Source organism: Oncorhynchus nerka, unplaced genomic scaffold (assembly GCF_034236695.1).
Source record: "Oncorhynchus nerka isolate Pitt River unplaced genomic scaffold, Oner_Uvic_2.0 unplaced_scaffold_947, whole genome shotgun sequence".
In the NCBI taxonomy this organism is placed as follows: domain Eukaryota; kingdom Metazoa; phylum Chordata; class Actinopteri; order Salmoniformes; family Salmonidae; genus Oncorhynchus; species Oncorhynchus nerka.
In genome coordinates this window covers 97,669-112,683 of record NW_027040362.1, presented here as the reverse complement: position 1 = coordinate 112,683, position 15,015 = coordinate 97,669, and the positions used below count along the sequence as shown (strand labels likewise).

Here is a 15,015-nt window from a genome sequence, read left to right as displayed (position 1 = left end):
TAGTATGTACAGTGACTATAGAACTCTAATAATATACTAGTATGTACAGTGACTATAGAACTCTAATAATATACTAGTATGTACAGAGACTATAGAACTCTAATAATATAGAACTCTAATAATATACTAGTATGTACAGTGACTATAGAACTCTAATAATATACTAGTATGTACAGTGACTATAGAACTCTAATAATATACTAGTATGTACAGTGACTATTGAACTCTAATAATATACTAGTATGTACAGTGACTATAGAACTCTAATAATATACTAGTATGTACAGTGACTATAGAACTCTAATAATATACTAGTATGTACAGTGACTATAGAACTCTAATAATATACTTGTATGTACAGTGACTATAGAACTCTAATAATATACTAGTATGTACAGTGACTATAGAACTCTAATAATATACTAGTATGTACAGTGACTATAGAACTCTAATAATATAGAACTCTAATAATATACTAGTATCTACAGTGACTATAGAACTCTAATAATAAACTAGTATGTACAGTGACTATAGAACTCTAATAATATACTAGTATGTACAGTGACTACAGAACTCTAATAATATACTAGTATGTACAGTGACTATAGAACTCTAATAATATACTAGTATGTACAGTGACTATAGAACTCTAATAATATACTAGTATGTACAGTGACTACAGAACTCTAATAATATAGAACTCTAATAATATACTAGTATGTACAGTGACTATAGAACTCTAATAATATACTAGTATGTACAGTGACTATAGAACTCTAATAATATACTAGTATGTACAGTGACTATAGAACTCTAATAATATACTAGTATGTACAGTGACTATAGAACTCTAATAATATACTAGTATGTACAGAGACTATAGAACTCTAATAATATAGAACTCTAATAATATACTAGTATGTACAGTGACTATAGAACTCTAATAATATACTAGTATGTACAGTGACTATAGAACTCTAATAATATACTAGTATGTACAGTGACTATAGAACTCTAATAATATACTAGTATGTACAGAGACTATAGAACTCTAATAATATAGAACTCTAATAATATACTAGTATGTACAGTGACTATAGAACTCTAATAATATACTAGTATGTACAGTGACTATAGAACTCTAATAATATACTAGTATGTACAGTGACTATTGAACTCTAATAATATACTAGTATGTACAGTGACTATAGAACTCTAATAATATACTAGTATGTACAGTGACTATAGAACTCTAATAATATAGAACTCTAATAATATACTAGTATCTACAGTGACTATAGAACTCTAATAATAAACTAGTATGTACAGTGACTATAGAACTCTAATAATATACTAGTATGTACAGTGACTACAGAACTCTAATAATATAGAACTCTAATAATATACTAGTATGTACAGTGACTATAGAACTCTAATAATATACTAGTATGTACAGTGACTATAGAACTCTAATAATATACTAGTATGTACAGTGACTACAGAACTCTAATAATATAGAACTCTAATAATATACTAGTATGTACAGTGACTATAGAACTCTAATAATATACTAGTATGTACAGTGACTATAGAACTCTAATAATATACTAGTATGTACAGTGACTATAGAACTCTAATAATATACTAGTATGTACAGTGACTATAGAACTCTAATAATATACTAGTATGTACAGAGACTATAGAACTCTAATAATATAGAACTCTAATAATATACTAGTATGTACAGTGACTATAGAACTCTAATAATATACTAGTATGTACAGTGACTATAGAACTCTAATAATATACTAGTATGTACAGTGACTATAGAACTCTAATAATATACTAGTATGTACAGAGACTATAGAACTCTAATAATATAGAACTCTAATAATATACTAGTATGTACAGTGACTATAGAACTCTAATAATATACTAGTATGTACAGTGACTATAGAACTCTAATAATATACTAGTATGTACAGTGACTATTGAACTCTAATAATATACTAGTATGTACAGTGACTATAGAACTCTAATAATATACTAGTATGTACAGTGACTATAGAACTCTAATAATATAGAACTCTAATAATATACTAGTATCTACAGTGACTATAGAACTCTAATAATAAACTAGTATGTACAGTGACTATAGAACTCTAATAATATACTAGTATGTACAGTGACTACAGAACTCTAATAATATAGAACTCTAATAATATACTAGTATGTACAGTGACTATAGAACTCTAATAATATACTAGTATGTACAGTGACTATAGAACTCTAATAATATACTAGTATGTACAGTGACTACAGAACTCTAATAATATAGAACTCTAATAATATACTAGTATGTACAGTGACTATAGAACTCTAATAATATACTAGTATGTACAGTGACTACAGAACTCTAATAATAAACTAGTATGTACAGTGACTATAGAACTCTAATAATATACTAGTATGTACAGTGACTACAGAACTCTAATAATATACTAGTATGTACAGTGACTATAGAACTCTAATAATATACTAGTATGTACAGTGACTATAGAACTCTAATAATATACTAGTATGTACAGTGACTATAGAACTCTAATAATATACTAGTATGTACAGTGACTATAGAACTCTAATAATATACTAGTATGTACAGTGACTATAGAACTCTAATAATATACTAGTATGTACAGTGACTATAGAACTCTAATAATATACTAGTATGTACAGTGACTATAGAACTCTAATAATATAGAACTCTAATAATATACTAGTATGTACAGTGACTATAGAACTCTAATAATATACTAGTATGTACAGTGACTATAGAACTCTAATAATATACTAGTATGTACAGTGACTATAGAACTCTAATAATATACTAGTATGTACAGTGACTATAGAACTCTAATAATATACTAGTATGTACAGAGACTATAGAACTCTAATAATATAGAACTCTAATAATATACTAGTATGTACAGTGACTATAGAACTCTAATAATATACTAGTATGTACAGTGACTATAGAACTCTAATAATATAGAACTCTAATAATATACTAGTATGTACAGTGACTATAGAACTCTAATAATATACTAGTATGTACAGAGACTATAGAACTCTAATAATATAGAACTCTAATAATATACTAGTATGTACAGTGACTATAGAACTCTAATAATATACTAGTATGTACAGTGACTATAGAACTCTAATAATATAGAACTCTAATAATATACTAGTATGTACAGTGACTATAGAACTCTAATAATATACTAGTATGTACAGTGACTATAGAACTCTAATAATATACTAGTATGTACAGTGACTATAGAACTCTAATAATATACTAGTATGTACAGTGACTATAGAACTCTAATAATATACTAGTATGTACAGAGACTATAGAACTCTAATAATATAGAACTCTAATAATATACTAGTATGTACAGTGACTATAGAACTCTAATAATATACTAGTATGTACAGTGACTATAGAACTCTAATAATATACTAGTATGTACAGTGACTATAGAACTCTAATAATATACTAGTATGTACAGTGACTATAGAACTCTAATAATATACTAGTATGTACAGAGACTACAGAACTCTAATAATATAGAACTCTAATAATATACTAGTATGTACAGTGACTATAGAACTCTAATAATATACTAGTATGTACAGTGACTATAGAACTCTAATAATATACTAGTATGTACAGTGACTATAGAACTCTAATAATATAGAACTCTAATAATATACTAGTATGTACAGTGACTATAGAACTCTAATAATATACTAGTATGTACAGTGACTATAGAACTCTAATAATATACTAGTATGTACAGTGACTATAGAACTCTAATAATATACTAGTATGTACAGTGACTATAGAACTCTAATAATATACTAGTATGTACAGAGACTATAGAACTCTAATAATATAGAACTCTAATAATATACTAGTATGTACAGTGACTATAGAACTCTAATAATACTAGTATGTACAGTGACTATAGAACTCTAATAATATACTAGTATGTACAGTGACTATAGAACTCTAATAATATACTAGTATGTACAGAGACTATAGAACTCTAATAATATAGAACTCTAATAATATACTAGTATGTACAGTGACTATAGAACTCTAATAATATACTAGTATGTACAGTGACTATAGAACTCTAATAATATACTAGTATGTACAGTGACTATTGAACTCTAATAATATACTAGTATGTACAGTGACTATAGAACTCTAATAATATACTAGTATGTACAGTGACTATAGAACTCTAATAATATAGAACTCTAATAATATACTAGTATCTACAGTGACTATAGAACTCTAATAATAAACTAGTATGTACAGTGACTATAGAACTCTAATAATATACTAGTATGTACAGTGACTACAGAACTCTAATAATATAGAACTCTAATAATATACTAGTATGTACAGTGACTATAGAACTCTAATAATATACTAGTATGTACAGTGACTATAGAACTCTAATAATATACTAGTATGTACAGTGACTACAGAACTCTAATAATATAGAACTCTAATAATATACTAGTATGTACAGTGACTATAGAACTCTAATAATATACTAGTATGTACAGTGACTATAGAACTCTAATAATATACTAGTATGTACAGTGACTATAGAACTCTAATAATATACTAGTATGTACAGTGACTATAGAACTCTAATAATATACTAGTATGTACAGAGACTATAGAACTCTAATAATATAGAACTCTAATAATATACTAGTATGTACAGTGACTATAGAACTCTAATAATATACTAGTATGTACAGTGACTATAGAACTCTAATAATATACTAGTATGTACAGTGACTATAGAACTCTAATAATATACTAGTATGTACAGAGACTATAGAACTCTAATAATATAGAACTCTAATAATATACTAGTATGTACAGTGACTATAGAACTCTAATAATATACTAGTATGTACAGTGACTATAGAACTCTAATAATATACTAGTATGTACAGTGACTATTGAACTCTAATAATATACTAGTATGTACAGTGACTATAGAACTCTAATAATATACTAGTATGTACAGTGACTATAGAACTCTAATAATATAGAACTCTAATAATATACTAGTATCTACAGTGACTATAGAACTCTAATAATAAACTAGTATGTACAGTGACTATAGAACTCTAATAATATACTAGTATGTACAGTGACTACAGAACTCTAATAATATAGAACTCTAATAATATACTAGTATGTACAGTGACTATAGAACTCTAATAATATACTAGTATGTACAGTGACTATAGAACTCTAATAATATACTAGTATGTACAGTGACTACAGAACTCTAATAATATAGAACTCTAATAATATACTAGTATGTACAGTGACTATAGAACTCTAATAATATACTAGTATGTACAGTGACTACAGAACTCTAATAATAAACTAGTATGTACAGTGACTATAGAACTCTAATAATATACTAGTATGTACAGTGACTATAGAACTCTAATAATATACTAGTATGTACAGTGACTATAGAACTCTAATAATATACTAGTATGTACAGTGACTATAGAACTCTAATAATATACTAGTATGTACAGTGACTATAGAACTCTAATAATATACTAGTATGTACAGTGACTATAGAACTCTAATAATATACTAGTATGTACAGTGACTATAGAACTCTAATAATATACTAGTATGTACAGTGACTATAGAACTCTAATAATATACTAGTATGTACAGTGACTATAGAACTCTAATAATATAGAACTCTAATAATATACTAGTATGTACAGTGACTATAGAACTCTAATAATATACTAGTATGTACAGTGACTATAGAACTCTAATAATATACTAGTATGTACAGTGACTATAGAACTCTAATAATATACTAGTATACAGTGACTATAGAACTCTAATAATATACTAGTATGTACAGTGACTATAGAACTCTAATAATATAGAACTCTAATAATATACTAGTATGTACAGTGACTATAGAACTCTAATAATATACTAGTATGTACAGTGACTATAGAACTCTAATAATATAGAACTCTAATAATATACTAGTATGTACAGTGACTATAGAACTCTAATAATATACTAGTATGTACAGAGACTATAGAACTCTAATAATATAGAACTCTAATAATATACTAGTATGTACAGTGACTATAGAACTCTAATAATATACTAGTATGTACAGTGACTATAGAACTCTAATAATATAGAACTCTAATAATATACTAGTATGTACAGTGACTATAGAACTCTAATAATATACTAGTATGTACAGTGACTATAGAACTCTAATAATATACTAGTATGTACAGTGACTATAGAACTCTAATAATATACTAGTATGTACAGTGACTATAGAACTCTAATAATATACTAGTATGTACAGAGACTATAGAACTCTAATAATATAGAACTCTAATAATATACTAGTATGTACAGTGACTATAGAACTCTAATAATATACTAGTATGTACAGTGACTATAGAACTCTAATAATATACTAGTATGTACAGTGACTATAGAACTCTAATAATATACTAGTATGTACAGTGACTATAGAACTCTAATAATATACTAGTATGTACAGAGACTACAGAACTCTAATAATATAGAACTCTAATAATATACTAGTATGTACAGTGACTATAGAACTCTAATAATATACTAGTATGTACAGTGACTATAGAACTCTAATAATATACTAGTATGTACAGTGACTATAGAACTCTAATAATATAGAACTCTAATAATATACTAGTATGTACAGTGACTATAGAACTCTAATAATATACTAGTATGTACAGTGACTATAGAACTCTAATAATATACTAGTATGTACAGTGACTATAGAACTCTAATAATATACTAGTATGTACAGTGACTATAGAACTCTAATAATATACTAGTATGTACAGAGACTATAGAACTCTAATAATATAGAACTCTAATAATATACTAGTATGTACAGTGACTATAGAACTCTAATAATATACTAGTATGTACAGTGACTATAGAACTCTAATAATATAGAACTCTAATAATATACTAGTATGTACAGTGACTATAGAACTCTAATAATATACTAGTATGTACAGTGACTATAGAACTCTAATAATATACTAGTATGTACAGTGACTATAGAACTCTAATAATATACTAGTATGTACAGTGACTATAGAACTCTAATAATATACTAGTATGTACAGTGACTATAGAACTCTAATAATATACTAGTATGTACAGTGACTATTGAACTCTAATAATATACTAGTATGTACAGTGACTATAGAACTCTAATAATATACTAGTATGTACAGTGACTATAGAACTCTAATAATATAGAACTCTAATAATATACTAGTATCTACAGTGACTATAGAACTCTAATAATAAACTAGTATGTACAGTGACTATAGAACTCTAATAATATACTAGTATGTACAGTGACTACAGAACTCTAATAATATAGAACTCTAATAATATACTAGTATGTACAGTGACTATAGAACTCTAATAATATACTAGTATGTACAGTGACTATAGAACTCTAATAATATACTAGTATGTACAGTGACTATAGAACTCTAATAATATACTAGTATGTACAGTGACTATAGAACTCTAATAATATACTAGTATGTACAGTGACTATAGAACTCTAATAATATAGAACTCTAATAATATACTAGTATGTACAGTGACTATAGAACTCTAATAATATACTAGTATGTACAGTGACTATAGAACTCTAATAATATACTAGTATTTACAGTGACTATAGAACTCTAATAATATACTAGTATGTACAGTGACTATAGAACTCTAATAATATACTAGTATGTACAGTGACTATAGAACTCTAATAATATACTAGTATGTACAGTGACTATAGAACTCTAATAATATACTAGTATGTACAGTGACTATAGAACTCTAATAATATACTAGTATGTACAGTGACTATAGAACTCTAATAATATACTAGTATGTACAGTGACTATAGAACTCTAATAATATAGAACTCTAATAATATACTAGTATGTACAGTGACTATAGAACTCTAATAATATACTAGTATGTACAGAGACTATAGAACTCTAATAATATAGAACTCTAATAATATACTAGTATGTACAGTGACTATAGAACTCTAATAATATACTAGTATGTACAGTGACTATAGAACTCTAATAATATAGAACTCTAATAATATACTAGTATGTACAGTGACTATAGAACTCTAATAATATACTAGTATGTACAGAGACTATAGAACTCTAATAATATAGAACTCTAATAATATACTAGTATGTACAGTGACTATAGAACTCTAATAATATACTAGTATGTACAGTGACTATAGAACTCTAATAATATAGAACTCTAATAATATACTAGTATGTACAGTGACTATAGAACTCTAATAATATACTAGTATGTACAGTGACTATAGAACTCTAATAATATACTAGTATGTACAGTGACTATAGAACTCTAATAATATACTAGTATGTACAGTGACTATAGAACTCTAATAATATACTAGTATGTACAGAGACTATAGAACTCTAATAATATAGAACTCTAATAATATACTAGTATGTACAGTGACTATAGAACTCTAATAATATACTAGTATGTACAGTGACTATAGAACTCTAATAATATACTAGTATGTACAGTGACTATAGAACTCTAATAATATACTAGTATGTACAGTGACTATAGAACTCTAATAATATACTAGTATGTACAGAGACTACAGAACTCTAATAATATAGAACTCTAATAATATACTAGTATGTACAGTGACTATAGAACTCTAATAATATACTAGTATGTACAGTGACTATAGAACTCTAATAATATACTAGTATGTACAGTGACTATAGAACTCTAATAATATAGAACTCTAATAATATACTAGTATGTACAGTGACTATAGAACTCTAATAATATACTAGTATGTACAGTGACTATAGAACTCTAATAATATACTAGTATGTACAGTGACTATAGAACTCTAATAATATACTAGTATGTACAGTGACTATAGAACTCTAATAATATACTAGTATGTACAGAGACTATAGAACTCTAATAATATAGAACTCTAATAATATACTAGTATGTACAGTGACTATAGAACTCTAATAATATACTAGTATGTACAGTGACTATAGAACTCTAATAATATAGAACTCTAATAATATACTAGTATGTACAGTGACTATAGAACTCTAATAATATACTAGTATGTACAGTGACTATAGAACTCTAATATACTAGTATGTACAGTGACTATAGAACTCTAATAATATACTAGTATGTACAGTGACTATAGAACTCTAATAATATACTAGTATGTACAGTGACTATAGAACTCTAATAATATACTAGTATGTACAGTGACTATTGAACTCTAATAATATACTAGTATGTACAGTGACTATAGAACTCTAATAATATACTAGTATGTACAGTGACTATTGAACTCTAATAATATACTAGTATGTACAGTGACTATAGAACTCTAATAATATACTAGTATGTACAGTGACTATAGAACTCTAATAATATAGAACTCTAATAATATACTAGTATCTACAGTGACTATAGAACTCTAATAATATACTAGTATGTACAGTGACTATAGAACTCTAATAATATACTAGTATGTACAGTGACTATAGAACTCTAATAATATACTAGTATGTACAGTGACTATAGAACTCTAATAATATACTAGTATGTACAGAGACTATAGAACTCTAATAATATAGAACTCTAATAATATACTAGTATGTACAGTGACTATAGAACTCTAATAATATACTAGTATGTACAGTGACTATAGAACTCTAATAATATACTAGTATGTACAGTGACTATAGAACTCTAATAATATAGAACTCTAATAATATACTAGTATGTACAGTGACTATAGAACTCTAATAATATACTAGTATGTACAGTGACTATAGAACTCTAATAATATACTAGTATGTACAGTGACTATAGAACTCTAATAATATACTAGTATGTACAGTGACTATAGAACTCTAATAATATACTAGTATGTACAGAGACTATAGAACTCTAATAATATAGAACTCTAATAATATACTAGTATGTACAGTGACTATAGAACTCTAATAATATACTAGTATGTACAGTGACTATAGAACTCTAATAATATAGAACTCTAATAATATACTAGTATGTACAGTGACTATAGAACTCTAATAATATACTAGTATGTACAGTGACTATAGAACTCTAATAATATACTAGTATGTACAGTGACTATAGAACTCTAATAATATACTAGTATGTACAGTGACTATTGAACTCTAATAATATACTAGTATGTACAGTGACTATAGAACTCTAATAATATACTAGTATGTACAGTGACTATTGAACTCTAATAATATACTAGTATGTACAGTGACTATAGAACTCTAATAATATACTAGTATGTACAGTGACTATAGAACTCTAATAATATAGAACTCTAATAATATACTAGTATCTACAGTGACTATAGAACTCTAATAATAAACTAGTATGTACAGTGACTATAGAACTCTAATAATATATTAGTATGTACAGTGACTACAGAACTCTAATAATATAGAACTCTAATAATATACTAGTATGTACAGTGACTATAGAACTCTAATAATATACTAGTATGTACAGTGACTATAGAACTCTAATAATATACTAGTATGTACAGTGACTATAGAACTCTAATAATATACTAGTATGTACAGTGACTATAGAACTCTAATAATATACTAGTATGTACAGTGACTATAGAACTCTAATAATATAGAACTCTAATAATATACTAGTATGTACAGTGACTATAGAACTCTAATAATATACTAGTATGTACAGTGACTATAGAACTCTAATAATATACTAGTATTTACAGTGACTATAGAACTCTAATAATATACTAGTATGTACAGTGACTATAGAACTCTAATAATATACTAGTATGTACAGTGACTATAGAACTCTAATAATATACTAGTATGTACAGTGACTATAGAACTCTAATAATATACTAGTATGTACAGTGACTATAGAACTCTAATAATATACTAGTATGTACAGTGACTATAGAACTCTAATAATATACTAGTATGTACAGTGACTATAGAACTCTAATAATATAGAACTCTAATAATATACTAGTATGTACAGTGACTATAGAACTCTAATAATATACTAGTATGTACAGAGACTATAGAACTCTAATAATATAGAACTCTAATAATATACTAGTATGTACAGTGACTATAGAACTCTAATAATATACTAGTATGTACAGTGACTATAGAACTCTAATAATATAGAACTCTAATAATATACTAGTATGTACAGTGACTATAGAACTCTAATAATATACTAGTATGTACAGAGACTATAGAACTCTAATAATATAGAACTCTAATAATATACTAGTATGTACAGTGACTATAGAACTCTAATAATATACTAGTATGTACAGTGACTATAGAACTCTAATAATATAGAACTCTAATAATATACTAGTATGTACAGTGACTATAGAACTCTAATAATATACTAGTATGTACAGTGACTATAGAACTCTAATAATATACTAGTATGTACAGTGACTATAGAACTCTAATAATATACTAGTATGTACAGTGACTATAGAACTCTAATAATATACTAGTATGTACAGAGACTATAGAACTCTAATAATATAGAACTCTAATAATATACTAGTATGTACAGTGACTATAGAACTCTAATAATATACTAGTATGTACAGTGACTATAGAACTCTAATAATATACTAGTATGTACAGTGACTATAGAACTCTAATAATATACTAGTATGTACAGTGACTATAGAACTCTAATAATATACTAGTATGTACAGAGACTACAGAACTCTAATAATATAGAACTCTAATAATATACTAGTATGTACAGTGACTATAGAACTCTAATAATATACTAGTATGTACAGTGACTATAGAACTCTAATAATATACTAGTATGTACAGTGACTATAGAACTCTAATAATATACTAGTATGTACAGTGACTATAGAACTCTAATAATATACTAGTATGTACAGAGACTATAGAACTCTAATAATATAGAACTCTAATAATATACTAGTATGTACAGTGACTATAGAACTCTAATAATATACTAGTATGTACAGTGACTATAGAACTCTAATAATATACTAGTATGTACAGTGACTATAGAACTCTAATAATATACTAGTATGTACAGAGACTATAGAACTCTAATAATATAGAACTCTAATAATATACTAGTATGTACAGTGACTATAGAACTCTAATAATATACTAGTATGTACAGTGACTATAGAACTCTAATAATATAGAACTCTAATAATATACTAGTATGTACAGTGACTATAGAACTCTAATAATATACTAGTATGTACAGTGACTATAGAACTCTAATAATATACTAGTATGTACAGTGACTATAGAACTCTAATAATATACTAGTATGTACAGTGACTATAGAACTCTAATAATATACTAGTATGTACAGTGACTATAGAACTCTAATAATATACTAGTATGTACAGTGACTATTGAACTCTAATAATATACTAGTATGTACAGTGACTATAGAACTCTAATAATATACTAGTATGTACAGTGACTATTGAACTCTAATAATATACTAGTATGTACAGTGACTATAGAACTCTAATAACATACTAGTATGTACAGTGACTATAGAACTCTAATAATATAGAACTCTAATAATATACTAGTATCTACAGTGACTATAGAACTCTAATAATAAACTAGTATGTACAGTGACTATAGAACTCTAATAATATACTAGTATGTACAGTGACTACAGAACTCTAATAATATAGAACTCTAATAATATACTAGTATGTACAGTGACTATAGAACTCTAATAATATACTAGTATGTACAGTGACTATAGAACTCTAATAATATACTAGTATGTACAGTGACTATAGAACTCTAATAATATACTAGTATGTACAGTGACTATAGAACTCTAATAATATACTAGTATGTACAGTGACTATAGAACTCTAATAATATAGAACTCTAATAATATACTAGTATGTACAGTGACTATAGAACTCTAATAATATACTAGTATGTACAGTGACTATAGAACTCTAATAATATACTAGTATTTACAGTGACTATAGAACTCTAATAATATACTAGTATGTACAGTGACTATAGAACTCTAATAATATACTAGTATGTACAGTGACTATAGAACTCTAATAATATACTAGTATGTACAGTGACTATAGAACTCTAATAATATACTAGTATGTACAGTGACTATAGAACTCTAATAATATACTAGTATGTACAGTGACTATAGAACTCTAATAATATACTAGTATGTACAGTGACTATAGAACTCTAATAATATAGAACTCTAATATACTAGTATGTACAGTGACTATAGAACTCTAATAATATACTAGTATGTACAGTGACTATAGAACTCTAATAATATACTAGTATGTACAGTGACTATAGAACTCTAATAATATACTAGTATGTACAGTGACTATAGAACTCTAATAATATACTAGTATGTACAGAGACTATAGAACTCTAATAATATAGAACTCTAATAATATACTAGTATGTACAGTGACTATAGAACTCTAATAATATACTAGTATGTACAGTGACTATAGAACTCTAATATACTAGTATGTACAGTGACTATAGAACTCTAATAATATACTAGTATGTACAGAGACTATAGAACTCTAATAATATAGAACTCTAATAATATACTAGTATGTACAGTGACTATAGAACTCTAATAATATACTAGTATGTACAGTGACTATAGAACTCTAATAATATACTAGTATGTACAGTGACTATAGAACTCTAATAATATACTAGTATGTACAGTGACTATAGAACTCTAATAATATAGAACTCTAATAATATACTAGTATGTACAGTGACTATAGAACTCTAATAATATACTAGTATGTACAGTGACTATAGAACTCTAATAATATACTAGTATGTACAGTGACTATAGAACTCTAATAATATACTAGTATGTACAGTGACTATAGAACTCTAATAATATACTAGTATGTACAGTGACTATAGAACTCTAATAATATAGAACTCTAATAATATACTAGTATGTACAGTGACTATAGAACTCTAATAATATACTAGTATGTACAGTGACTATAGAACTCTAATAATATACTAATGTACAGTGACTATAGAACTCTAATAATATACTAGTATGTACAGTGACTATAGAACTCTAATAATATACTAGTATGTACAGTGACTATAGAACTCTAATAATATACTAGTATGTACAGTGACTATAGAACTCTAATAATATACTAGTATGTACAGTGACTATAGAACTCTAATAATATAGAACTCTAATAATATACTAGTATGTACAGTGACTATAGAACTCTAATAATATACTAGTATGTACGGTGACTACAGAACTCTAATAATATACTAGTATGTACAGTGACTATAGAACTCTAATAATATACTAGTATGTACAGTGACTATAGAACTCTAATAATATAGAACTCTAATAATATACTAGTATGTACAGTGACTATAGAACTATAATAATATACTAGTATGTACAGTGACTATAGAACTATAATAATATAGAACTCTAATAATATACTAGTATGTACAGTGACTATAGAACTCTAATAATATACTAGTATGTACAGTGACTATAGAACTCTAATAATATAGAACTCTAATAATATACTAGTATGTACAGTGACTATAGAACTCTAATAATATACTAGTATGTACAGTGACTATAGAACTCTAATAATATACTAGTATGTACAGTGACTATAGAACTCTAATATA

General features: G+C 26.4%; 1 pseudogene; it reads right to left on the bottom strand.

Moving 5' to 3' along the window:
• LOC135570661 (ATP-binding cassette sub-family C member 12-like) overlaps positions 1 to 15,015 on the bottom strand; it is a 116,592-nt pseudogene that overhangs the window by 100,567 nt on the left and 1,010 nt on the right.